This window comes from Myodes glareolus, chromosome 24 (genome assembly GCF_982192425.1).
Source record: "Myodes glareolus chromosome 24, mMyoGla1.1, whole genome shotgun sequence".
In the NCBI taxonomy this organism is placed as follows: Eukaryota; Metazoa; Chordata; class Mammalia; order Rodentia; family Cricetidae; genus Myodes; species Myodes glareolus.
Genome location: NC_142049.1, coordinates 47,265,491 through 47,290,657, shown reverse-complemented (window position 1 = coordinate 47,290,657; position 25,167 = coordinate 47,265,491). Strand labels below are relative to the sequence as shown.

Genomic DNA, 25,167 nt, shown 5'->3' with positions numbered 1-25,167 from the left:
TCCTGTTTGTTTACCCAGATTTTCTATATCCAGAACTCCTTCAGTTTGTGTTTTTTTATTGCCTTATTTCAGTCTTCAAGTCTTAAACTGTTTGCTTCACCTGTTTGATTGTTTTTTCTTGGGTTTCTTGGGTTTCTTTGAGGGATTTATTAATTTCTTCCAATTTTTGTTTGTCTTTTCCTCCATTTCTTTAAGGGAGTTTTTCACTTCTTTAAAGGTCTCCATCATTTTCACCAAGTTAGGTTTAAAGTTGTTTTCTTCTGCGTCTTCTGGGTATGGATGATCAAGTCTTCTTGTTGTGTGACCACTGGATTCTGGTGTCACCATGCTGCTTTTTAGGTGGTTGGATGAATTCTTTGCATTGGTGCATCTTTTCCTTCAAATGAGGCTAGCAGTGTCTTTCCGCCTTGGTCCAATCTTTGCAGTGGTTGTCTGAGTGTTTGGGAGATTTTTGTTGTTGTTGTTCTGCTCTGCACTGTTAATGTCTGAGTCTCAAGAAGCCTTTGGGGTCTCTCTAAGCTGCTCTTTTGTTCTTCTCTCCTGACTGGCTCCCTTGGTCCTCTCTCAGGCCCCTCAGTACTATAGCAAGCTGTTGGTCCCCTCAGTACTGTAGCAAGCTCTTAAGTTCCCTCAGTAGTAGAGCAAGCTACGTTTCAGAGTTCCACTAGTTCCACCAGAAGAACAGTCAAGTTTGTGGGCAGGATGGGGCTAGTAGCTCGAAGGGTCAGGAGGATGGGTTTGGGTTTTGGGGAAGCCTGCCTGAAGGAAGGTCTCCTGCGGGCTGGCTAGAAAAGCTAAGGGAGTTGGGGGAGGGAACCAGGGTTTTGTACCCCTGTGGAGGACCTATAGAGTCGAGTGTCCTGCAACGTGGCTGTTCACTTACCTCTTTAGTCTTATCAGTATTGTAGCAAGCTGTGTTTCAGAGTTCCACTAAGGTTGTAGGAGGATAAGGGAGTTTGATGGTGGGGTGGGGCTAGTAGCTTAAAGGGTCAGATGGATGGGGTTGGGTTTTAGGGGAGCTTACCTGCAGGAAACTCTCCTGCTGGCTGGCTAGAAAAGCCAAGGGAGTTGGGAGAGGGGCCCAGGGTTTTGTTCCACTGTGGAGGTCCTAGAGAGTGGGGTGTCCTGCCATGTGGCTGTTCACTCACCTCTTAAGTCCCCTCAGTATTGGAGCAAGCTGTGTTTCAGAGTTCCACTGAGGTTGTAGGACGATCGGTGAGAGCCTTTTAAACTACTGATCTCACTGCTTGCTTAGTGTGCTGAGACCAGTCTACCTCAGACTACAGATGTCAGCCACACATTCCTCCAGCCTTTCCCCTCTCTCCCTCCCTTCCTTCTCCATATGCTTCCTTGCTTTTTTCCTCTTTCTTCCTTCCTTCCTTCCTTCCTTCCTTCCTTCCTTCCTTTCTTTCTTTCTTTCTTTCTGAGTTAAAGTCTTAAGTGGGTGTGACCTCAAATACCTGATCCTTCTACCTCTGAACCTCACAATTTTAGAGATTACAGATGTGCACAAACACTGCACACTTTTCTGTATTCTTCCTTTAGGGAGGGAATTCACAAGAGACTTATTTGGCTTATTTTTCTTAACAGAATGAAAGAAAGTTAAGTTAGCATTAAGCACGTGCTTTTCCAAATGTTTGCTAGTGCAAGGCCTGGTGCATTTCTTGCTATTCACATCATCATGTTTACAAGTACTAGTGAGGGCCCATGGCTGTATACGATAGAAGGAGAAAACTGGCAGGTTTTTCTGGCTTATGAGAGCTAGTTACTTAGCTGAATTAGTCCTGAAGACACTCTTGGGAGAAGGGAGGACTATCAAAAGTTTCAGTTAATACCATTCACAGTACAGGGAACCTCAAATGTGTTGCTCAATGTGTTGGTACAAATTTTTCATAGCAGACAGTTTTGTTTGGCAGCAAGCCCAGCCTGCTACTTGGATGTTTTATTCACATTTATACAGGAATGCCATTAGTCTGATTTTGCTGGTCCCTTCACCTGATGCTGCACTTCAGCTTGTCCCAGAGTGATCACAGCTGCTGCCAACTCCAAGCCTCCAGAATATAATCCAACATTTTCAGGTATCACTATTTTTCTGTTCACTGGAGACATAGCTCAGTAGTAGAATGCCTGACAAAGTTTAAATTCTAGGACAGCAAAAAAATTGTTGTGGTGGTTCATATCGTCAGGAGGTAAAATCGGGAGGATCAGAAGCTCAAGATCACTCTCAGCTACATAATGAATCTAAGGCCAGGCCAAGATAGGTGAGACTCCACCCCAGTACAAACCAAAATCCCACACAAATGCAAGATTGAAAGAGATCATTGTTGTATAGATCCAAGACTATGAGTGCTATTTGTGGGTGTAGAATATTAATCACAAAATGGCTAGGAAGCCTGGCTCATTCCAGTACTGCTGCAGATGGCAGTGAGTAGAGACTGCTCTCCTGCTGTCCTGCCTTTGCTCTGGAACTGCCAGTGCAGGGTTCAGTTTTTCAATTTGTAAATAAAGTCAGAAAGATCAGATACGTGTCATGCAGCAAACCAAGAGGAATGGACTCTAGACACTGGTATCTCCAACCCATGAATTCTCCCTCCTCTTTCCCACTAGGCAATAAGTCGAAGCCTACGTTTGTGTTTTTTTGGGAAGTGTCATCAGAGTAAGCATTAGGGAGAAATAAAGAGCTTTGGTAATCAGAGGACAGAAGCATCCTCTTGGGCGTTGTATTTCAGCCTGAAGGCTATGTTCCTTACTTCACAGCAGCTCTTGGACTTCACCTGATGGTATCATGGACATCTTCAGCCTGGGCTCTGGTTTGCATTTGCTTCCACTTTAAGCCAATTAAACATCCAATCTTCAGACTTTCTATTCTTTGCAGTAATTATCAAGTTTTATAATGTCTGTGTTGTTCAAACTACTCCCTGAAGTGATCCAGTACAGATATGGAAAACTGAAATCGCCTGAATCAACTGCCAAATGAAACTAAAGAAAATTGTGTAATCATCAAAAAACATATTAAATTATTGATTGTAACTATTCAAGCTGTGCAAATAAACTAAGTGCTAAATAAACCTATTGCTAATGGGAGCCAAATTATGGCCCTGCCAAAGGTTGGAAGATGGAGATTTTCAGCTGTTGTCCAAAGGAGCACAGCGGTGAGAATTTATGGTGCGTGTGACATGAGATTTGAGACAGTCATCCTAAGCTGTTGGAACTGTCAGAACCTGGGACTTTGCCCCCAAACTCAATTCCAGCACCAGTGAGTGTTTATAGCTGAATATGAGACAACAATAACAAGATTCTCATGATGGCTTGTGCCTTTTTGACAACATCTGTGATGTTTTTGAAGTTGTGGGCAGCAATGAGACTTTCGATGTTTAGTGATTATAATGAATCTAGGTGGCAGTCACCTCCCAGAGCTGCAGTGAAAAACTGTCTGCTTGACATTCTAAATTAGGTCGCCTCCTGAAATAAGTTAAAACAGGGTGCTAGTATCCTGCTGTTGAAAAAGACTATCACATATTTATTTTATCCCTTAATTATATGTATGTATCTGTTCGTGTGTATGGGCATTAGCATGCGAGTGCAGGTGTCCAGAGAAGCCAGAGGAGGCAGAAGATCTCCTGCAGCTACAATCACAAGCAGCTGTGAGCCTACCGAGGTGGGTGCTGGCAACCAAACTTGGGTCATCTGAAGAGCAGCATTTGCTCTTAAACACTGAACCATCTTTCCAGAATCTTTTAACCTTCTTGGATAAATTTTCCAGTGTGTGAAACGGTTCTCTACTGATTCCACTGTGGTAGTTTGAATGAGAATGGCCACATAGGCTCATAGAAACTGACAATATTTTGCGGGGACTGACCTCATTGGAGTAACTCCAGCTTTTGTGGCCAGGTTGAGAGGTCTCAGAAGCTCAAGCCAGACCTAACGTACTGCTGCCTGTGGATCCAGAGGTAGAGCTCTCAGCCACCTCTCCAGCACCATGGCCACGTGCCTGCCGCCGTGCTTCCTACCACGAAGATCATGGACTAAACCTCTAAACTGTAAGGCAACCCCAATTAAATGTTTTCCTTTGTAGGAGTTTCCAGGGTCATGGTATCTCTCACAGCAATAAAACCCTAACCAAAAATCACATACAGAAACTCGGTGTCAGGAAAAGCAAAATTTTCCTTGTGCCCCCTTTCTCTTGCATATCCCCCCCCACAAAGAGGACGTGTTGGGCTCGAAGTGGGAGATGTTGTTTACTGGATATAAACTGAGTTTTGACATTCTCTGAGTTCATCAACAAGACTGGTTCGCCCATCGTGTTTGCCGTATAGCTAACACCAGGGAAGCCTCCAGAGAAAAGTACTTTTCCCAGGACTCTTCCCTGGTTTGTCAGGGCCTGGTACCCTAGACAGGTAAGTCGCTTCCTTTTAACCATAAAATCTATGTGCCTTATTGCAGCAGTCTCATTGATTGACACTGGATATGACATCACAACTGCCAGGGATGATGTGTGATATTTATATACACAAAAGTTATGTTTCCTTTCTGAAAATTGAAATTCTTTATATTTGTTTGTTTGTTCAATGTTTAATGCAACAGAGATTTCCAGATTTAACTATTAATGGCCTAGTGTTTTGGTGCCAAGGACGAGAAAGTGAATATAATTCTATTCTTTCCTTGTGTCTCTGAATCCAAAAGGCTATATATGAGGGTGTATGTCTAGTCTTATTGCATCCGATTATACCCTGTTTAGTTGATATCACTGGTAGGCCTGTGCTTTTCTGAAGGGAAAAGGAAGGACAATGGAAGTGTGGGATGGGGCGGGGTGGCTGGGGAGAGGAAGGTAGAGGAGCCTGTGGTCAGTATGTATTGAATGAGAGAAGAATAAAGAAAAAGAAAAAAGAGGCACCCTAAAGCCAATTGTCTGTAAGGAATGACCATCCTTTTCCTTCACTGTACCCCCCTACCTTTTGTAAGCAACAACATTGCCCATCTGTTCTCTCCCTGTTATCACATGAACTGCCCTGACTCCTGCAAGCACGCCTCTGCCCTCTCCACAATCACTGTGCTATATACGTCCTTAAACTCAAACACATCAGTGTGTGTGTGTAGGAAAATTAATGTAATTTATGTATTTAGTTTTCAGTTAGTATAATAAAAGTAATTTCAACTCACTAGCCACTCATGTTGGGTTATGTACAACTAAAACCCAAATAACATCAGCAGCAATGAAAGAGCTGACCAATATCCAACTCAGATGGACAAGTTCCCAGAGCTCAGCTTCGCCGCTAAACTCAGTTTGCCCGGAACTGTCTCAGGTTTGCAGTAGCATTTGAAGTTCTAAAACGGTTTTACATCTGAGCACCCCCACTCCTGGGACCAGCTGGGACAGCTCGTTGCCCTTTATGAGTAATTTGAAAATCTGTAATGAGTGAATTAGCCTTTGACCCCAAGAACTCAGGGGAATATGGACAAGGAGATGTAGAAAGCTTCCAGCAGAAATATTCATTAAAAATTAAGTAAGTATTTGAGAAAATAAAATAAATTTTAAAAATTAAGCAAAGAGGAACTGGAGAGATGGCTCATCTTTTAAGAGAACTCACTGCTTCATCAGAGGTCCAGAGTTCAGATCTTTGCCCCTACTTTGGTCAGTTCACCAACACCTGTAATTCCAGCTTCAAGGGAGCTGAGACCCCTTTTATAAAATAAATTTTTAAAAATTAAGAAATAACTTCAGGAAGAAATGAAGCTGGAGTTTACAGGGACACATGATTATAATAGAAGATGTCAAGGAGAAGAGAATGAAAATTGATATAGTTTGAAAGGTAGACTACATTTACATATACATATACATCAATAACAGATATATTTGCCACCTCTGGTGTTGCATGTTTATAATCCCTGCACTCAAGAGGCTGAGACATGAAGATCAGAAGTCCAAGATCACCTTGGACAACATGAGATCCTGTCTCCAAAATAGTAATAATAATAATTATAATAATAATAGTAATAATAATAATAATAACAAAAAGACAGGTTCATTCTGCATTAACTGGGAAATATAGGGATTATTTAATATATCTGACTTTATAAAACAGCTTGCTTTATGGTTTGACACATTATAAATAACTCATCACAGTTCTCTGGGTGGCGAGCACCTCAGTGGAGACAACACACGCACAGCTGGATGTGCCATGCACCTCAGTGGAGACAACACATGCACAGCTGGATGTGCCGTGCACCTCAGTGGAGACAACACATGCACAGCTGGCTGTGCCGTGCACCGCAGTGGAGACAACACATGCACAGCTGGCTGTGCCGTGCACCGCAGTGGAGACAACACATGCACAGCTGGCTGTGCCGTGCACCTCAGTGGAGACAACACATGCACAGCTGGATGTGCCATGCACCTCAGTGGAGACAACACATGCACAGCTGGATGTGCCATGCACCTCAGTGGAGACAACACAAGCACAGCTGGATGTGCCATGCACCTCAGTGGAGACAACACAACACATGCACAGCTGGATGTGCCATGCACCTCAGTGGAGACAACACAAGCACAGCTGGATGTGCCATGCACCTCAGTGGAGACAACACATGCACAGCTGGATGTGCCATGCACCTCAGTGGAGACAACACAACACATGCACAGCTGGATGTGTCATGCACCTCAGTGGAGACAACACAACACATGCACAGCTGGATGTGCCGTTCACCTCAGTGGAGACAACACAAGCACAGCTGGCTGTGCCATGCACCTCAGTGGAGACAACACAACACATGCACAGCTGGATGTGCCATGCACCTCAGTGGAGACAACACAACACATGCACAGCTGGATGTGCCATGCACCTCAGTGGAGACAACACAACACAAGCACAGCTGGCTGTGCCATGCACCTCAGTGGAGACAACACAACAAATGCATAGCTGGATGTTCCATGCACCTCAGTGGAGACAACACAACACATGCACAGCTGGATGTGCCGTTCACCTCAGTGGAGACAACACAAGCACAGCTGGCTGTGCCATGCACCTCAGTGGAGACAACACAACACATGCACAGCTGGATGTGCCATGCACCTCAGTGGAGACAACACAACACAAGCACAGCTGGCTGTGCCATTCACCTCAGTGGAGACAACACAACACATGCACAGCTGGCTGTGCCATGCACCTCAGTGGAGACAACACAACACATGCACAGCTGGATGTGCCGTGCACCTCAGTGGAGACAACACATGCACAGCTGGATGTGCCGTGCACCTCAAGGGTTGAAGGCCCTGATCTTTCTGACTCAGCCCTTTCCTTATTTGTAGAGGGTGTGGGGCCTTGTGCTCTCGGATTAGCACCAGGGAAAACAGGAAAGTTAAAAACACAGGGTTGTCTCCTCAATGGAGGACATATATACCTGTTTTCCACCCAGAAAGCTGGGGATGTATTACTTAATAGCCTGGTGCCCTTGCTATCTGTAGGGCAGGCCACCGCCAAGTCCCCCAAACTATTACATTTAGCCTAGATTCTCTCTTCCTAGGCCTTTATCTTGAGCATTGCATCTTAGTCAATAAAATCTATCCTTATGGGAGCACTGTGCTTTACAACAACCTAGGTAACCCCTGTGCAGTCTGTAGGGCCAGGCCACTCCTGATTCCCACAGGCCATTGTGTTTCTCTCCGTCATTCTCCTTAGACCCTGACCTTGAACTCTGGTTCCATGTCAACAGGACCCAAGTTTACAGAAGAGGCCGTATGTGCTGTGAAAAGAGTTTCAGTGGAAACATGCCTTAAGCTGCTGTATACACCAGGTTGAGTTGATTGTCATAAGAAAGTTTTTCCCCAAAATTGTGCTGTGTTTAAATATGCCTAAAATAAACTGCCAGCGTCAGACTCTGGAAGTTTGAACCCAAACCAGCTACTGAGTCATGCTGAACTGGATTTCTTTCTTTCCTGATGCAGATCTTTACTCTCCCAGCCCTGATATTCATGGAGATGCCCATAATTCTTAAGCTCTGTTCTTGAATTCAAAGATAATTCCAGGGGCTGGAGTGATGGCTCAGCAGTTAAGAGCACTGACTGCTCTTCCAGAGGACCCGGGTTCAATTTCCAGCATCCACATGGCAGTTCACAACTGTCTGAAAATGCAGTTCCATGAGATCTGACACCTTCACACCAATGCACATAAAATAAAAGTTAAATAAATAAGTAAATAAAAAGCAAAGATAATTCCAGATCCCGTCTCAGTGCTTGAAGAACATACACTGCATGCATGCATTTGTTAATTTGGCATGGATATTGCAGCACATTTTTTTAATGTGTGTGTATGTGGTATGTTTGTGTAGTGTGTATATTCATAGATGTATATATGATATGTGTGTGTGAAGTGTGTATGTGTAGTGTGATGCTGTGTATGTGTGGTATGATGTGTGTATATACTCACGGATGAGCGCTCATGTGTGTGAGCTCAGGTACACATATTTCCAAGTGTGAATATGGAATCAGAGGACAACCTTGGATTTTTTTTCTCACCTTCTACCTTTATTAAGACAGGGTCTTTTGTTCACCACTGTGTAAGCCAGGCTAACAGGTCTGATGGCCTCTGAGAATTCTCTCTCCACATCTCCCACCTCACCATAGAAACTCTGGGACTACGTAGGTGTGCCGAGGCCCAGAGCTCAGGTCCTCACACTAGCACGGTAAATGCCTTACTGACTGAGCTCGATATTTAATCAGTATGCCTGTGTGTGAGTACGTGCAGTGACTACAGTGCCTTCAGAGGAGTTGGGTTCCCTGCAGCTGGAGTCACAGGCTGCTGTGAGTCCCCTGATTTGAATCCTGGAATCCAAGTCTGGTCCCCTGGAAGAGCAGTTTGCTCTTAACTCCAGAGCCATCTGTCCAACCCCAGTGCACTAAAACTGTGTTTATCAATGCTTTGTCATAAAACTTTTACAAACTGGGTGGTGGCGGCACACATCTTTAACCCTAGCACTTGGGAGGCAGAGGCTTTCTGTGAATTCTAGGCCAACATGGTCCTCAGAGAGAGTTCCAGAATAGTAAGGGCTGTTACAGAGAAACTCTGTCTTGAAAAACTAAAAAAATAAACAATCAACAACAACAAAAACTTTTTATGCATTTGATATTCTTTCTTTCAGATAGAATATAATAAATGCAAAGTTTATGAACATTTTTTGAAAGCCTGAATTTTCTTCCTGGTTAGAGATGTAAATTTGCAATAAAGAAATGCAATGCAGTGGCTGTGTTTGGAGGGAGGTCACTACCTTTGGTGAAAAACAAGGATCAGGATGCTATTCAGCCAGAGTTAACAATGTTCCATTCTGGATGAGAGACAAAGCCTCTCACATGAACGCAGCCTGAAAAATATATCTAGGATAACAAGGTGGAGACATGTGACAGTCAGGCTCATACGTGTGCTTATCTGCAATGCTCTGTCTTCTAACTCAGCTCAAGGAAAAAGTCTGTGCTCTGGGTCGCAGCCTCATCTCTGTCTCAACAATGCACCATCACCTTACACAGTGTTGCAATACAGCAATCAGATGACATTGCCTGTAGCTGGAGACTGCATGTTTTTCTCCTGGCAGCCCAGACACAAATAATCACACAAAACTATGTTTATTACAACACTACTTTGGCCAATGGCTCAGGAATATTTTTACCTACATCTTGTATCTTAAATTAACCCATTTCTATTAACCTGTGTATCATGTGGCTGTGGCCTACAGGTAAGATTCCGGAATCCTTCTCCTTTGACAGGTACATGGTGTCTCTCTGACTCCATTTATTCTCTCTCATTCTCTCCCTTCTGGTTTCCCACCTGGCTTGACTCTGCTAAGCCATTGGCCCAAACAACTTTATTCATCAGCCAATAAAAGCAACACATATGCAGGAGGACATCCCACATCAATTTTTTTGTGTTTTGTTTTGCTTTGGTTTGAGGTAGTGTCTCACTGCATAACCCTGGCTGGTTTGGAATTTTCTGTGTGGACCACGCTGTTCTCAAACTCAGAGATTTGCCTACTTTTGCCTCCCAAGCTCTGGGTTTTAAAACATGTGCCACTCACATCCTGCTTGGTGATTTTGTTTTGTTCTGAGACAGTCAGTCTTATGTAGCACAGGATGGCCTCAAACTCCATATCTATCTGAGAACGACTTTGAACTCTTGATTCCCCTGCTTCTTACTATGAAGTGCTATAACTGTTTTCACCATGCCTGCCTCATATTCTAAGAGCTATAGAACCTCAGGGAATGATAAAGTGTTCCTGATTGAAATTTTAATTTCAGAAGTTTCATATATCTAGTTTTCAAAATTTTTTGTATGTATGTATCATGTTAGACTCTTAACATTTCTCATGCAGTTCTCATGATAACCCATGTAGTAGATACTAGTACGGCTCATGTACAGGTGAGTCTACTGAAGTGTAAGAGGTCAAGATGCAAGGCGAAACTACAGTGAGGAGGATCACAGACAAGGCAGAACTACAGTGAGGAGGAGCACAGGCAAGGCGGAACTACAGTGGGAAGCACAGGCAAGGCGGAACTACATTGAGAAGCACAGACAAGGCGGAACTACAGTGAGGAGCACAGACAAGGTGGAACTACAGTGAGGAGCACAGACAAGGTGGAACTACAGTGAGGAGCACAGGGTGTGAGGAAGTAGAAGTCTGCCCCATCATCCATTGAGCAGGGAGACACAGAGAAGATGCATCATGGATGAAAATTAAGGGGATGATGCCACCATGTTGTCTCCTAAGAAACCTTTTGTAGTGACTAAGGCCTTTTTACACTGTAGAGAGCTTCTTTTCTAAAGTCATAAGCTGTCAGAATATTAACTTGCGATTGAATCAAAGGAAATGTGTGTATTGTGGTGGTGCCCACAGTCACTCACGGTCATTCTTGTTTAGATTCGGAGCCTGAGACAAACCTGGGCTTTATGAGATACTGTCTCAAATCAGACAGACAGACAGATGGACAGACAGACAGACAAGTTAGTCAGCCAACCAGCCAACCACAACCACCAGCCAAACAAACAGAGGAAGCAGCCTGCTTCCCAGGAAGCCCTACACCAACTTGCCATATAAGAGCTGCCTGGGTTTCAGTTCCAGAGTTCCAGATCATTTCTGGACATGGTGCCCTATGTTCACCTCATGTTTGCAGTATTTGAGGAACCTATTCTCTCAGTCTGCTGCTCACCCTAGCCTCCTTTAGGGTATGTACGTTGTAGACAGAAGTCTCTGTCCAGCCCCGGTCCATGGCCATTTAGTACCAAATAAAAACACAGAGGCTTATGTTAATTATAAACTGTTTGGCCTGTTAGCTCAGGCTTCTTATTAGCTAGCTTTTACAACTAAAATTTACCTGTGGCTCGGTACTTTTTCTCAGTAAGGCATTCTCATGTTTCCTCTGCATCTGGCTGGCAACTGATATTCTGCCTTTCCTCTTCCCAGAATTCTACTTGTCTGGTTGTCCCAACTATTTTTCCTGCCTGACTACTGGACAATCAGTGTTTTATTGTGACAATATGAGTGACAAGCTTTACAGTGTACAACTGTGTACAAGAGCGTTGCCCCGCAGCACTAAGTAGCCCTCTTTTATTTGAATCCTTCAGAAAGATGCTTCCCTCAGTGACACCGAATTCTACCACTCCCCCAAATGCTTCACTCCAGGACTCCTGATTTGCCAAGTTTCCCTCACTGTGAGATGCTAGTTATCCTAACTTTGTCACCTCTAAACTTGTCCCTGGTGCCCTGAGGTGGGCTGGGTAGGAGAGATTTGGATGCAGTTTTGGCACAGCAGAAGCTGGTGTTTAAATTCCAGGGTGAGCCGCCCATGGCTTCATATGTGGCACGTATTGTCAACGCTCCTCAGCCAGAGGCCACTGACTGTATCCCCAGCAAGAGAACATACACGACAGGGTAGCTCAGAAACAATTCTTTGTGGTGGTGGTTGTTGTTGTTTTCGTCTGTCTGTCTGTCTGTCTGTCTGTCTATTTTTGACACAAAGTGTCTTGTTGCCCAGCCTGGCTTGAGCTCAGCCTTGAGCTGAGGATGACTTGGTCAGGCCCAAAGGGCCAGGCCCATTTCTACAAATCCCAACAGGCAAAAAGAACAAATGGCTACCTCTGGTACCTATTATGTTACCAAAATGCATGCTGGCCTCCAGGCTTCCTCAGTATGGCAAGTACCTGTCACACATCTCAAAGTCCGTGCTGTTGGAGAGCAGAAGCATAGTCAACTACCAACAGTTAGGATTTATGCTGATTTAGTAAATGTGTGGCTGTAGATTCTTGTCTAGGTTCAATGAATTTACTAACAGGTTCTAAAATAAATGTCTATCTTAAAATGCACAGTGAGATGTAATTTTCATCCCTCATCAGGGAAAATTTTCTTTGCAACAGATGAAGACCACTACAGAAAACTATAGCTTATCAAAATACAGATAATGAGAGATCATGGGTTCCCACTTGCAACTGATTCATCCACAACAGAACTCTTGTACCTAAAGCTCTTAGATCCCTGTGGAAGATGGGGTGGGAAGAATGTTAGAACCAGAGTAATAGGAAGTGTGCTGTGAGATTGTGCTGCTGTGGCATGCCCATCAGAAAAACTGCTTAAACGTGGGTTTAAGCCAGTTGAAAGTCTTTATTAGACCTCTGGGGATCTCAGTAGGAGCCCCAGAAAATATTGTGGGATGTCTACCAGAAAGCACAGCTTGGACATGGAGTTAAGCCAGCGAAAGATCTTTATTAGCTGCTCAGTGAGTGCACTGGATGCTTGGGATCTCACTGTAGCCCTGAGCTTTTTCAGGGTGAGGTTTCTTTGGAGTTGAGACTTCTGCTTGCTTGGTTTAGAAAAACAAGTTATGGGACCAGCTGGGCAGGCAGTGTACACCTGTAATTCCAGAACTTGGGGGCCAGAGCGTGCATGGTTTGTGCAACCTGGAGAGCAATCCCAGGGCTTTGTGTACACTAGGAAATAGTCCATCAATTGTACCACTCTTCAGTCCCCGGATTTTATCATAGTGAGAGTGATAGGTGTTCTCTGAGGAGACAGCTCACTGCATATACCATTTATTCCTAACTATAGTTTTTAACTTTATGGATGCAGATTCAGGGGTTATGATCAAGGCATGTGTAGCTGATCATTGTAATTTCTCCCTTCGGTATCTTCTTGGCATAAAACAAAAATTATGACTGCAACACACAAAATCTATTAAATAACATATCCTTTTTGGATGAAATATATTTTAATAACTACAATCAAATGGACCTAAAAAATAAGCTGGTGTAGCTATCCTAATATCTAACAAAAATAGACTTCAAACTAAAATCAAAAGAGACAAAGTAACATTTTATATTAGTCACAGGAAAAATCCATCAAGAAGAAATCTCAGTACTGAACATCTATGCCCCAAACAGAAAGGCATCCCCATATGTTAAAAAAAAACATTGTTAAAGCTTAAATCACACATTAAACCCCACACACTAATAGTGGGAGACTTCAACATCCACTGTCACCACTGGGCAGGTCCATCAGACAGAAAATTAACAGAGAAATAAAAGAACCTACAAATGTTATGAATCAAATGGATTTAACAGACATCTATAGAACATTTCATCCAAACATACAAGAATAGCATTTGTTATTGCATGACTGGAATTTATTCTAAACTGCTGTAGTCCGTGTAATCTGTAGAATATGTATGTGGTTTGAATGTGAAATGCTCTGCCGCAGACATGCTCATATGTTTGGACACTTGATCCCCAGCTGGTGGCGCTGGTTCAGTCGATTGAGGAAATGTTAGAGGGCAGAGCCTGATTGGAGAAGGTGGGTCACTGGGGATGGGCCTTGAGGTTTTACAGCCTCGCCACTCTCCCTGGCGGTGGATGCCATGTGACCATCCACCACCTGCTCCTGTCAGCCACCTTAAGCTCCGGCTGCCATGCCTCCTTCACCATGATGGGTTGGATCCCTTCTAAAACTGAGAATCTTCCCCCAATCCACTCCTCCTCCCTTCCTGTTTAGGAAATGGCAGGTCTTCCATGGGTATCAACAAAACATGGCAGATCTAGTTGCAGTAAGACTTAGCACCTCTCCATGTATTAAGGCTGGACAAGGTGACCCAGCTGAGGAGTAGGGTCTCAAAAGCCAGGGAAAGAGTGGATACAGCCCCTGCTCCTGCTGAGGAGTCCCACAAGATGACAAAGCTACACAACTGCAATGTGTTTATGCAGGTTTCTAAGGTCAGTGTCTTGCAGGCTCCCTGGTTGTCTGTCCAGTCTCTGTGAGCCCCCTTGCCCCCTCTGGTTCCTACAGTCCGTTCTCCTCCTCTTCTTCAGGATTCTCAGAATTCTGCCTAATGTTTGGCTGTAGGCCTCTATTTGTTTCCATCAATTACTGATGATGCTGCTCTGATGACAATTGTGCTAGGCACCAATCTGATCAGAGGAGATGGCCAGTTCAGGCTATGTGTCTGCTATTGCTAGGAGTCTAAGATGGGGTCTTCCTTGTTGATTCCTGGGAGGTTCCCTTGGGCCAGGTTGTTGCCTAACCCCAAAATGCCCTCCTTTCCAGGAGTCTTTTTCAGTACTTCCCTTTATTCCCCCACCCCAACATGATTGCTCATGTTCCCATCCCACCCTCAGTCCGCTCATGAAATCTCTTCTATTTCCCTTACCCAGGGAGAACTGGGGGTGTCTCTGGGCCTGCGGATTGTAGCATAGTTCTCCTTTATTTCACAGCTACTATCCACTCATGAGTAAGTACATACCATGTTCATCTTTCTCTATCTGGGTTATGTCCTCCAGGATTTTCTTTAGTTCTGTCCATTTGCCTTTAAATGGTGTCCCCTTTTAAACTACTGAATAATATTCCATTGTGTAAATATACCACATTTTCTTTATCCATTCCTCAGTTGAGGGACATCTAGGTTGTTTCCAGGTTCTGGTTATTATGAATGAAGCTTCTGTGAACAAAGTTGAGCAAGTGTCCTTGTGGTATGATTGAGCATCCTTTGGGTATATGCCTAAGAGTGATAGAACTGGGTCTTGTGTATATTGATTTCCATTTTCTCGAGAAACTGCCATACTGACTACCAAAGTGACTGTGCATGCATACATTCCCACCAGCAATGGAGGAGTGTTTGGTCCCCTTGCTCCACATCCTCTCCAGTATGAGCTGTCACTTGTGTTTTTGACCTGAGTCTATTTGACAGATGTAAGATGGAATCTCAGAGTCATTTTGATTTGCATTTCTCTGATGGCTAAGGATATTGATCATCCCCTTAAGTGCTTCTCAGCTATTTAATAGTCTTCTATTGAGGATTCTCTGTTTAGATCTGAACCCCATTTTTAATCAGATTATTTGGTTTGTTGACATCTGGTTTCTCATGTTCTTTATATATATATAATTTTGGAAATCAGCCCTTTGTCGGGTGTGGAGTTGGTGAAGATCTTTTCCCATTCTGTAGGCTGCTCTTTTGTCCTAGTGATGGCGTCCTTTGCCTTACAGGAACTTTTCAGTTTAATGTGGTTCCATTGATTGCCAGCTTTACTGCCTGTGATGTTGGTGTTCTGTTTAGGGAGTTTTCTCCTGTGCCAAGGCACTTGAGATTCTCTCCCTCTGTCTCTCTCATCAGCCCCAGTGTATCTGGATTCATGGTGAGGTCTTTGATCCACCTGGACTTGAGTTTTGCGCAAGGTGATAGATATGGATCGACTTGAATTTTTCTACGTGTGGACATCCAGTTGGAGCAGTGCCATTTGTTGAAGATGCTTTCTTTTTTTTCCAATGTATATTTTGTCCTTCTTTGTAAAAATCAAGTGTCCAGAGGTGTGTGGATTTACATCTGAGTCTTTAATTTAATTCCACTGATCCACATCTCTTATTTCATGCCAATACCGTGTGGTTTTTATCACTACGGCTCTGTAGCAGACCTTGAAATCTGGAGTGGCGATTCCTCTGGGAGTTCTTTTATGGTACAGGATTGTTGTAGCCATCCTGAGATATTAAACACCAGCTTTAAGTGCAGTTTCTGCTGCACTGCTTCCAACCAATGCTGTCAAACCTCAGAGGCAACACTGCTTATCTTCACATGAGTCTTATCACTGCAGCTGAGATGCTGCTCTCCAGCTGCTGCTGCCAGGGAGTCCATCAGTCCGACCTCGGGACAGATGACAAGGCTTCCCAGCACATATTGTTATTGTTGGTTTTTGCCTTTTGGGGGGGAGCAGGTTTGGTAAGATTGCTAATAGGGAGCAGGACCACTGTTCTTAGTTAAGAACCTTTTCCAGTGGGTAGAAAGATTTTTAAAGTGAGGGCCTCTTGAAATTATGTCCACTGTAAATAGAGCTAGACATTATTTATTGCTGTGACTATTTATCTCATACATATTAACCTATATAAGAGCAAAGGTGGGAGAGTTAAAATTCCATTTTCTTTCTAAAAGAGGAAAAAACAGATCTGAAATTCATTTTTTCAAAACACTATGAAAAGAAAAAAAAACAGCACCTGATAAGTTTTTTGATTCATCCATATATTCAACAAATATCTATTGATTTGGATCTGTGTGATAAAGCAAATATGGTCTATACCCTCATGAACCTTATGTGCTACTGAGAGAGAAAATAAATTAAGAGTCAGGCATGGTAGCAAATACCTTGAATCCCAGCACCCAGGAGTTAGAGGCATGTGGATTTCTGTAAATCTGATGCCAGACTGGCCTACACAGCCAGGTCCAGGACAGCGAGGTAGTCATGAGTGAATATGTGGTCAAGGAGGCAGGGAAATTGGGTTGGGTGGCTGGCAGGAGCTTTCTGAGGTAAGCACATTTGAACTATCTGGTCACTCTTCTGAAATGGGTCCAGCTGGGCAAAGGTGGAAAGTTTTCTAAGAACAGGTAAACCAACACAACTAAAGTGTAGTGACTCAGAGAGGGTAGAAAGAAGTTGGACACAACAAAAGTTACATGCAGGGCTTTGACAGACACCGTGATCTAGATGAGAAGTTCCTATTTTCAAGGGGTGAGTACTGTCTCTTTTTTATTTTATCTTTGTACTCATTCATTTAATAAACATGGGGTCAGGAGCAGGAGGACACCTGAAGCGAACATCCTTGGTAACATGTCTAGAGGTTCAACTTTGATTCAACCAAACCCCAAGAGAGTTCAGGGGGAACGCCAACCCTCACTCACACCTGGGCTCCATTTCAGCACCATCTCAGACTGTGTGACCAAGTGGGAAGAGCACAGGTCTTGGAGACAAGGCTCCCTCCTCATCTCTACAGCTGTGATACCTTGGCTTGTCTCTCCCCCACATGAAGAATCTTCCAATTTTGCCAGTGGCTGGGTGGCTTGGCCTCAGGTCTCAAGCTGTTTGGAGTGGGATTCCAGGTGAGTGACTGACCCGTGAGGTGATTCCTAAACTCCACCAGAGGTGGGAAGAGCAACACAGGAACTAGGGGATGGCCCAGAGGAGGAGCCTGTCCACGGTGTTCACAGTTGGTAAGTGGGATTGAGTTAAGTCTGTAGTAACAGTGCTGAATTCTGATGCTATTTTTTGTTTTATTTTGTCTGTTTTTGAGACAGAGTCTCACTATGTAGCTCTGACTGTCCTGGAACTTGCTCTGTAGACCGGGCTGGCCTTGAACTCACAGAGATCTGCCTGCCTCTGCTTTGAATGCTGTGATTAAAGGTGTGCACCACCAGGGCCTGGTGACTATTAAAAATGTATAGTTTTAAAAAGAAAAACTATACATTTACCAGGAAGCCTTTTCATTTGATTAGTGAGTTAAATAACACAGTTTTAAATCATATACCTAACAACCATCTGAACACTAAGTGTGCACAGACATATACCACGAGGTAGTTTAAATCACCACTGAAAGCTAGTACTTCCTCTGCCTCACCGAGTGGTTGTCACTGGTGCGTGATGACAGTTTAAAGTTGGTATCTGAATAAAAACAACTCAGGAAATTTCTCAGCAGAACTGAACCATTATGGGCAATGGTATGAAAACTAGGCTATGGCTGCTTTAAATGAGCCGCTCCAGTTCTGTGTCCTGAAATGCTAGAGGGCTTGTCTAGACAACTCCCTAAGTCATCTCAATAGGTGCTTCTTTATTTTTATTTTCTTGGATTTTCACAATTCACTCTGTAGACCAGGCCGGCCTCGAACTCAAGAGATCTGTCTTCCAAGTGCTGAGTTTAGAGGCGTGCACCACCATGCCCAGCAGCTCTGCTGTCTGATTTACTTTACACTGGACTTCTGTGGTAGAACAATTAGAATCTATGTACACATTTGAAACATCATTCCTTACTAAGGTCTCCATCGTTCATCTGTGGGAAGTGCCTGACCTCATAGGACCTGCACTTCACATCCCACAGAGCAAGAAAGCGCAGCCAGTTCACACGACACGGGAAAAGCAACATCTATTGTTCTTAGAGTCTGACTCTTCTCGCGGCAAAGAAAGTCTCTTCATAGTGCTGCTCTGCTGACGGGAATGGCTGTTAGGCCAGGGCCGGGAAGTCCTCAGGGTCATCCGGGTTGGGAGCGACATCTTGGGTCACCACTTCTGCTCTGGGACCATAGTTCTCTGTTCTTCTGATCCTTCCTCGGTCTCCTCGGGCACTGCCTCTGGCTCCCCGTCCAGGGCGAGGGAGGTTACCAAAGTTAATCTCCAGCTGGGATGTGATATCATTGGCAGCTTTCCGAAAGACATGGGACTCATCCTCATAGTTGTCCTTCACCATCTCGTCTCTGTATCTGGACTTGTGAATCACCACTGCCTTGGAAGGAACTGTGGACTCTGGCTTCCGGATATTGAACTCAGGCTTCGGTCTGGTTTGCTCTTGAAGGTTTTTCCACTCATCTAAGGTCATCTCTTGGACTTGATTTTCCTCTTCTATCTCCAACTCAGGAACTTTGGCTGGAGACTCCTCATCCAGGGTGCCTTGGGACTCCTCCATCATTAAGATCTCTTCCATGGGTGCAGGTGGCTCAGTGTCACTAGTGTCTTTACCTGATCCCCAGGAGCGCACACCGCAGACACCCATGCTGTCCTCCATTCTGTTTGCTGCTTTATCATTGCTGCTGTATCTCTCAAAGTCTCATTTCCCTCTTTGGTCAAAGGAGTCAAAAGCTCTGTTCCCGGGTCCACCTCGGCCTCTGCTCCTCAGGCCTCCTCTGGGGCCTCCACGTCCTCTCAGTGGCCTGTCTCGATCAAACCTGTCAACTGGTTTTTCATCTGTAAACTTCTCCGATGCCAAGTCTGCCTTTCTCTCAGTGTCATAGAGTCGATATTCCCTGTAGGACCTTCGCTCTGCTCTATCAAGCGCGTCTGTCCCCCGGTTGTCATTCCATCCTTGCTGCTCCCCTCTTCTGGGAGTCCGCTTCTGGCCTGGCGGCTGTGGTCCCCCAGGGTTGTCCGGCTGCTGTGCGCTCGATGCCACGAGGCTCTTGCGCTCCTTCTGCGACTCCCTGCGGCCGGCCGCGCCGGGTCTGTGTCCTGAGGCCACAGCCGGGCTCCGGCCGCCGCGGTGCCCGACCCCGCTGGCCGCCTCCGCCGCCTCGTCGCGCCGCTTGCGCTGCAGCTGCTGCTGGCGCCGGTGCTCGGCCTCGCGTAGGATGTCGAACGGGTCCGACTCGTCGTCCAGCAGAAGCCGTTGGCCACGACGCAGCCGAACGTCTCCTGCATCGTGGCGCCCGCGGCGGCCACCGGGCTCCCCAGGGCCCCCTTCATGCCGCCACCGCTGCGGGCGCCGCGGGCAGCCTAGGCCAGCGAGGCTCAGGGAAGCCGCGGACGAGGACCCATGCTGCCGCCGCGCTCCCGGCCCGCGGTCGGCTCCCAGTACTGTCTCTTAAAAGACTGGAGAAGGGATTTAGTGGAACCGTGCAGGGGACAGGAGACAGAGACAAATGCTCAGAGGGACAGAGACAAATGCACAGAGAGACAGAGACAAATACATAGAGAGACAGAGACAAATGCTCAGAGAGACAGAGAAAAATACATAGAGAGACAGAGACAGAAAGACAGAGAGACAGAGGGAGCTGGAGACAGAGGGATTGACTCTGGAGGTAGAAGTTTCAGAAGCTGCTGATAGATTAGATTTGTGGGATGACAGAGGAGCAGCGCTGGCTGGCAGGGTTTCCATTGAGCAATTGAGTGCATACTATCTACTGAGATAAGAACAGAGGGATGCAGAGAAAACTGCTGGAAAGTAGATGCTGAATCAGAGTTAGGGGTATAGAGATCTGCCAGATTGCAATTTTTGGAATAAGGAAATAGAAGAAGTCGAATTCTGAGTCAGAAGTTGGCAGGCAGGGAAATAAAACCTGTCCCGTCTCCGCCAGCTGTCAGAGAGTCCTGGCAGATGGGATGCTCCAGCTCCCGGCTTGTCACTACTCACTGTCTTGATAATATAACCACAGCTCCTAAAGACTGCGATTCTGACCCTCAGGCTGAGGTGCATTGTGAAGCCAATAATGGCAGAAGGCTGTGAACTAAGCACATGTCTCCCAGCTGGGCTCCTGAAGCACACTTCCCCAGCCCCTAAAAGAAACTTTTCTGTGGCTTGTATATTAGACTCGTGCCATTGGGACCCAAGTGTCAGGGAGGCTGATTTTGGCTCCTGGCTCAGTTTCAGGGACCTCAGTTCCCCATGGTTGCAGGACACGACAGAGCTGAACAGCCCATATCATGGTGTCCCGGAAACAGGAAAAGGAAATCAAAGGAGACAGAAAGAACATCCAATCAAAAGTGACTTTATGAAGAAGAGTCTCAGAGACTTGGAGTTGAAAGAAAAACTGACATAAAATGAGAGTCAAGGTCAGGCAGTGGTGGCCCACGCCTTTAATCCCAACAGTCAGCAGGCAGAGGCAAGCAGATCTCTGTGAGTTCAAGGTCAGCCTGGTCTACAAGAGCTAGTTCCAGGATATATGGGGCTGTTATACAGAGAAAGCCTGTATCAAAAAAAAAGTGAGAGTAAAAGAGGGGTGTGTGCACAGAGAAAGGAAACTGACCTAGAGCAACATGTCATTTTCAATGACAGGTTCCTGAGGAGGAGAATCAGGACGAGGTAGATAATAAAGAAGTCAGGAAAATTTGGAACCATAAGGTCTTACACAAGCTCATGGTTCAGGGAAGTTTGGGCAGTCGGGAAGAGAGGCCTTGCTTGCCCTGCTGTGGCTGTGGGCATGTGAGCTGTGGATGGGCAGGGCTGGGTAGGGCCTCAGAGCTGCAGCCCCAGGCATTGAATGTTTTCCACCACCCCTCCACAGTAGCTCAAAGCCTCTGATCCTTTCCACCGCTGGTCCTGCTGCAGCCCAATGCACTGGGTCATTTCCACCACCCCTCCCACATCGGGGCACCTGTATTTTCTTTGGGATCAATAGCACCAGCAGGTGCAGGACCAAGATCCATATGAGATCCATGGGTGAGGGGGATGCCTACTGGCAAGGACCCATCTGGACCCATCAATTCCAGGCTGATGCTCAGCATCTCCGGTGCCTCAGAGAAAAACGTAGGCCCGGACCACAGCTCTTCCCCAGCATATGTAAAACCAGCATCGCCTGCCCCTGAGGAGAAGAAGTTCATGCCAGCCATAGTACCGTTTGCCCCAAAGTGACAAGTTAGGCACAAGAGGAGTACTTTAGGGGTTAGGGAAAGAAAATGATGTTCCTTTCTGGTTGCTTGATGTGTAGAACAGGCTGGACTTGAACACACAGAGACCCACAAGCCTCTGGCTCCCATGTGCTGTGATTAATGTTGTGTGCCACCACCTCCTGGCTTTGTATAGTCTTTCATATACTTTTTTGTTTGCTTGTTTGCTTGCTTGCTTGTTTGTTTAAGAAAGGACAGACTCAGACCTCATGTGTATTCCAGGCTGGCCTGGATCTTACCTCAGTCCTTCTGTCTCAGCCTTCTGCGTGCTGGGATTACAGATGTGTACCATTTAGCCTGGCTATTTGCCAAGTTGGCTGTGTTCGGACTAAATACAAAGTGAAATGAAATCACTAGAAGGCAATTAGGAGACTTTTCAAATTAGTGGTTATTAATATTGGGCATTGATCCCAGTGCCTTTGTTTTAGGTAGGTTTTGTGTATCTTTGCAGGCAGGTGAGAGAACAGTATACATTAAAATTATTGTCTACCTTCTAAGGACCCTGTAGTGGATGGTGTCTCCAGAATATTCCTTTTGAGTATTTGGAAGCTGGAAGGATCAAATATCAGTTTTTAAAAAGGTATTGAAGGGCCAAGTTTTAAAGGTACTTGCTGCCAATCCCGATGACCTGAGTTCAGTCCAGGACCCACGTCAAGGTGAAAGAGGACTAACTGCCCTGAGCTGTTCTCTGTCTTCTGCTCAAATGGTGTAGAGCTCATGCTCATTCACATGACGTAAGTAAGTAAAACTAAGAAACAAAGTCTTAATGATAACAATATGTGGGCAGCTCAGCGGCTCAGCAGTTGGAAACGCTTGCTGCTTTCCTGAGCACTGTGTCCCCAGCTCACAGTTGTTACTCAGTTCCACGAGATCTGGCACCCTCGTCAGATCTCTCCACACAAGTGCCATACACACAAACTCTCATAGACGTATAAACAAAAATACAAATTTATTAAATGTGTTAAAAATAATGTACTTACTTAAGTTTTTTGAGAGTTTTACATAGCCCAGGCTGTCCTGGAACTCACTATGTAGTGTAGGTTGGGCGTAAAGTTCAGGCAATCCCGTTGATTCACCCTTCTGAATTCTGGGATTACAGGTAGGAGTCACCATGTCCATCTTAAGTCAGTTTTATAGTTAGGAAAATCAAGACTCAAAAAATCAGGTCGTGAACTAAGGATGTGATGTAGTAGTTGACTCTCGCTTAGCATACATTCAGTTCCCAGCACAAAAAAAAAGAATGAAGAAAAGGAACAGAACTTGTTACTCTTGCAGAGGACTTGGGTTCAGTTCCCAGAATCCATATCAGGCTGTTCTCAACTTTCTGTAACTTCCATTCCAGAGGCTCTGACACCCTGATCTGGCTCCCACAGTCACCTTCATGCGTACTGCACACATGCAGAGAAGTAGGCACATAAACATACAAGAATAACACATCTGTGAGAAACTGGGGTCAAGTTAATTACAAATATTCTTAGGTGTGTGGAGGTCCAAGAACAGCTTCCAGAGTTACTTCTCTCCTTCTACCCTGATTGGCATCACCTTTGTCCACTAAACCATCTCACCATCTCTAAGTTATTTGTGTTAAGGTAATGGTAAGTATGAAGAAAAATTTAAGTTAAGAATTATGTATGTATGTATGAATGTATGTATTATGTATTATATATATATTTTGAGGAGACAGTCTCATTTTGGCCAGGATGACTTCAGACATGCTATATAGCCAAAGATGGCCTTGACCCTTCTGCTCCCTCCTCTCAGGCTGGATCACAGGTCTGCACTGCCACACCTGGCTCCCAGCTAAGAATTTAACAGAACAATTACTGTTGGGGCTGGAGAGTTGGCTCAGAGGTTGAGTACTCTTTGTTCTCATAGGGAACCTGGTTTGGTTTGCAATACCTTCATGGTGGCTCACACATACCTATAACTCCAGTTATGACCTCCAGAGGCACCAGACATGCAGGTGGCGGTGCACATGCATAATTACACAAGACACTTTCGAATACACGTAAAAGTAAGTAAAGGGGAAGAGAGGGGAGAAGAGGAGGGGTGGGGAGAGCTTGGGGGAGTGGGATGGTTGAAATGGAGGAAGAATAGCTATGGGACCAGGGAAGGAGATATCTTAATTGAAGGAGCCATTTTGGGGTTGGCAAGAAGTTTGGCTCTGGAGGGGTTCCCGGGAGTCCACGGGGATGACCCCAGCTAGGACCCTGGGCAGTGGAGGAGAGGGTGCCTGAACTGGCCTTGTCCAGTAGCCAGACTGATGACTATCTTGAATATCATCATAGAACCTTCGTCCAGCGATGGATGGAGATAGAGACAGAGACTCACATCGGAGTACTGGACTGAGCTCCCAAGGTTCAGTTGAAGAGCAGAAGGAGGGAGAATATGAGCAAGGAAGTCAGGACTGCGAGGGGTTGGTCCACCCACTAAGACAGTGTGCCTGATCTAATAGGAGCTCACCAACTCCAGCTGGACTGGGATTGAACGAGCATGGAATCAAACTGGTCCCTCTGAATGTGGCTGACAGTTGGGGCAGACTGAGGGGCCAATGATAATGTCACTGGGATTTGTCTCTACTGCATGTACTGGCTTTTTGAGATCCTATTCTCTTTGGATGCATGTCTTCCTAAGCCTGGATGTCTTGGACTTTCCACAGGGCAAGGTACCTTGCTCACTCTTAGGACTGGAGGAGGGTTGGGGGAGGGGGTGAGGAGAGCGGGTGGGAAGTGAGAGGAGGGAATGAAGTGAAAATTTTGATTGATATTATTTATAAAGTAATAAAAAATTAAAAAAATGTTGCCCGCTCTAGTGGTGCACACCTTTAATCCCAGCACTCGGGAGGCAGAGGCAGGTGGATCTCTGTGAGTTCAAGGCAAGCCTGGTCTACAAAGCAAGGACTGCCCCAGCTGTTACACAGAGAAACTGTCTCAAATAACAAACAAACAAAGGGGGCAGCAGGGTTGCAGGGGAGAAGAAGTTACCTTGTGTCTTAAAGTATCTTTGCCCAGAGAAACAAATGCTTTCCCTGAGTCCTGCCCAGCACAGTGTATCTTGGGCATTGTGAGCAGAAGCTGTTTGCTTTGGCTTTGACTGTTTGTTTATTTCACAGTATCCTGGCAAATTATGAATCTGATACTTTTTGTTCACACTGACTTTATATTATGTATATAAACACACACCTTTTTGTGCATTGTTCCCACTAAATAGTTATAAATTATAATTTATAATTCATTGTTATACTTAATCTTTCTCTCTCTCTCTCTCTCTCTCTCTCTCTCTCTCTCTCTCTCTCCCCATTTATAGCCCAAGAATGAGTTTTTCAAGGAAAAAATTGGGCCAGGAGCCAAGACCTGTTCTTCACAAATTTAATATTGTGTAGGTCATTCTGTCTCTTGGGATCTCAGTGGCCTTGTCTGTAGAAAAAAAGAGAGAGAGATAAAACCCTCAGCTGTCTGTAGTGCTCAGTGAAGAATCGTCTGTTGTGACAAACAAAAGCTGTCACCACCCACAG

At 45.1% G+C, this 25,167-nt stretch overlaps 1 pseudogene; it reads right to left on the bottom strand.

Annotated features, from left to right (window-relative positions):
- Positions 1–18,091: 18,091 nt before the first annotated feature.
- On the bottom strand, positions 18,092–19,733 carry LOC148118219 (intracellular hyaluronan-binding protein 4 pseudogene; annotated as a pseudogene).
- Between the last annotated feature and the right edge of the window lie 5,434 nt (positions 19,734–25,167).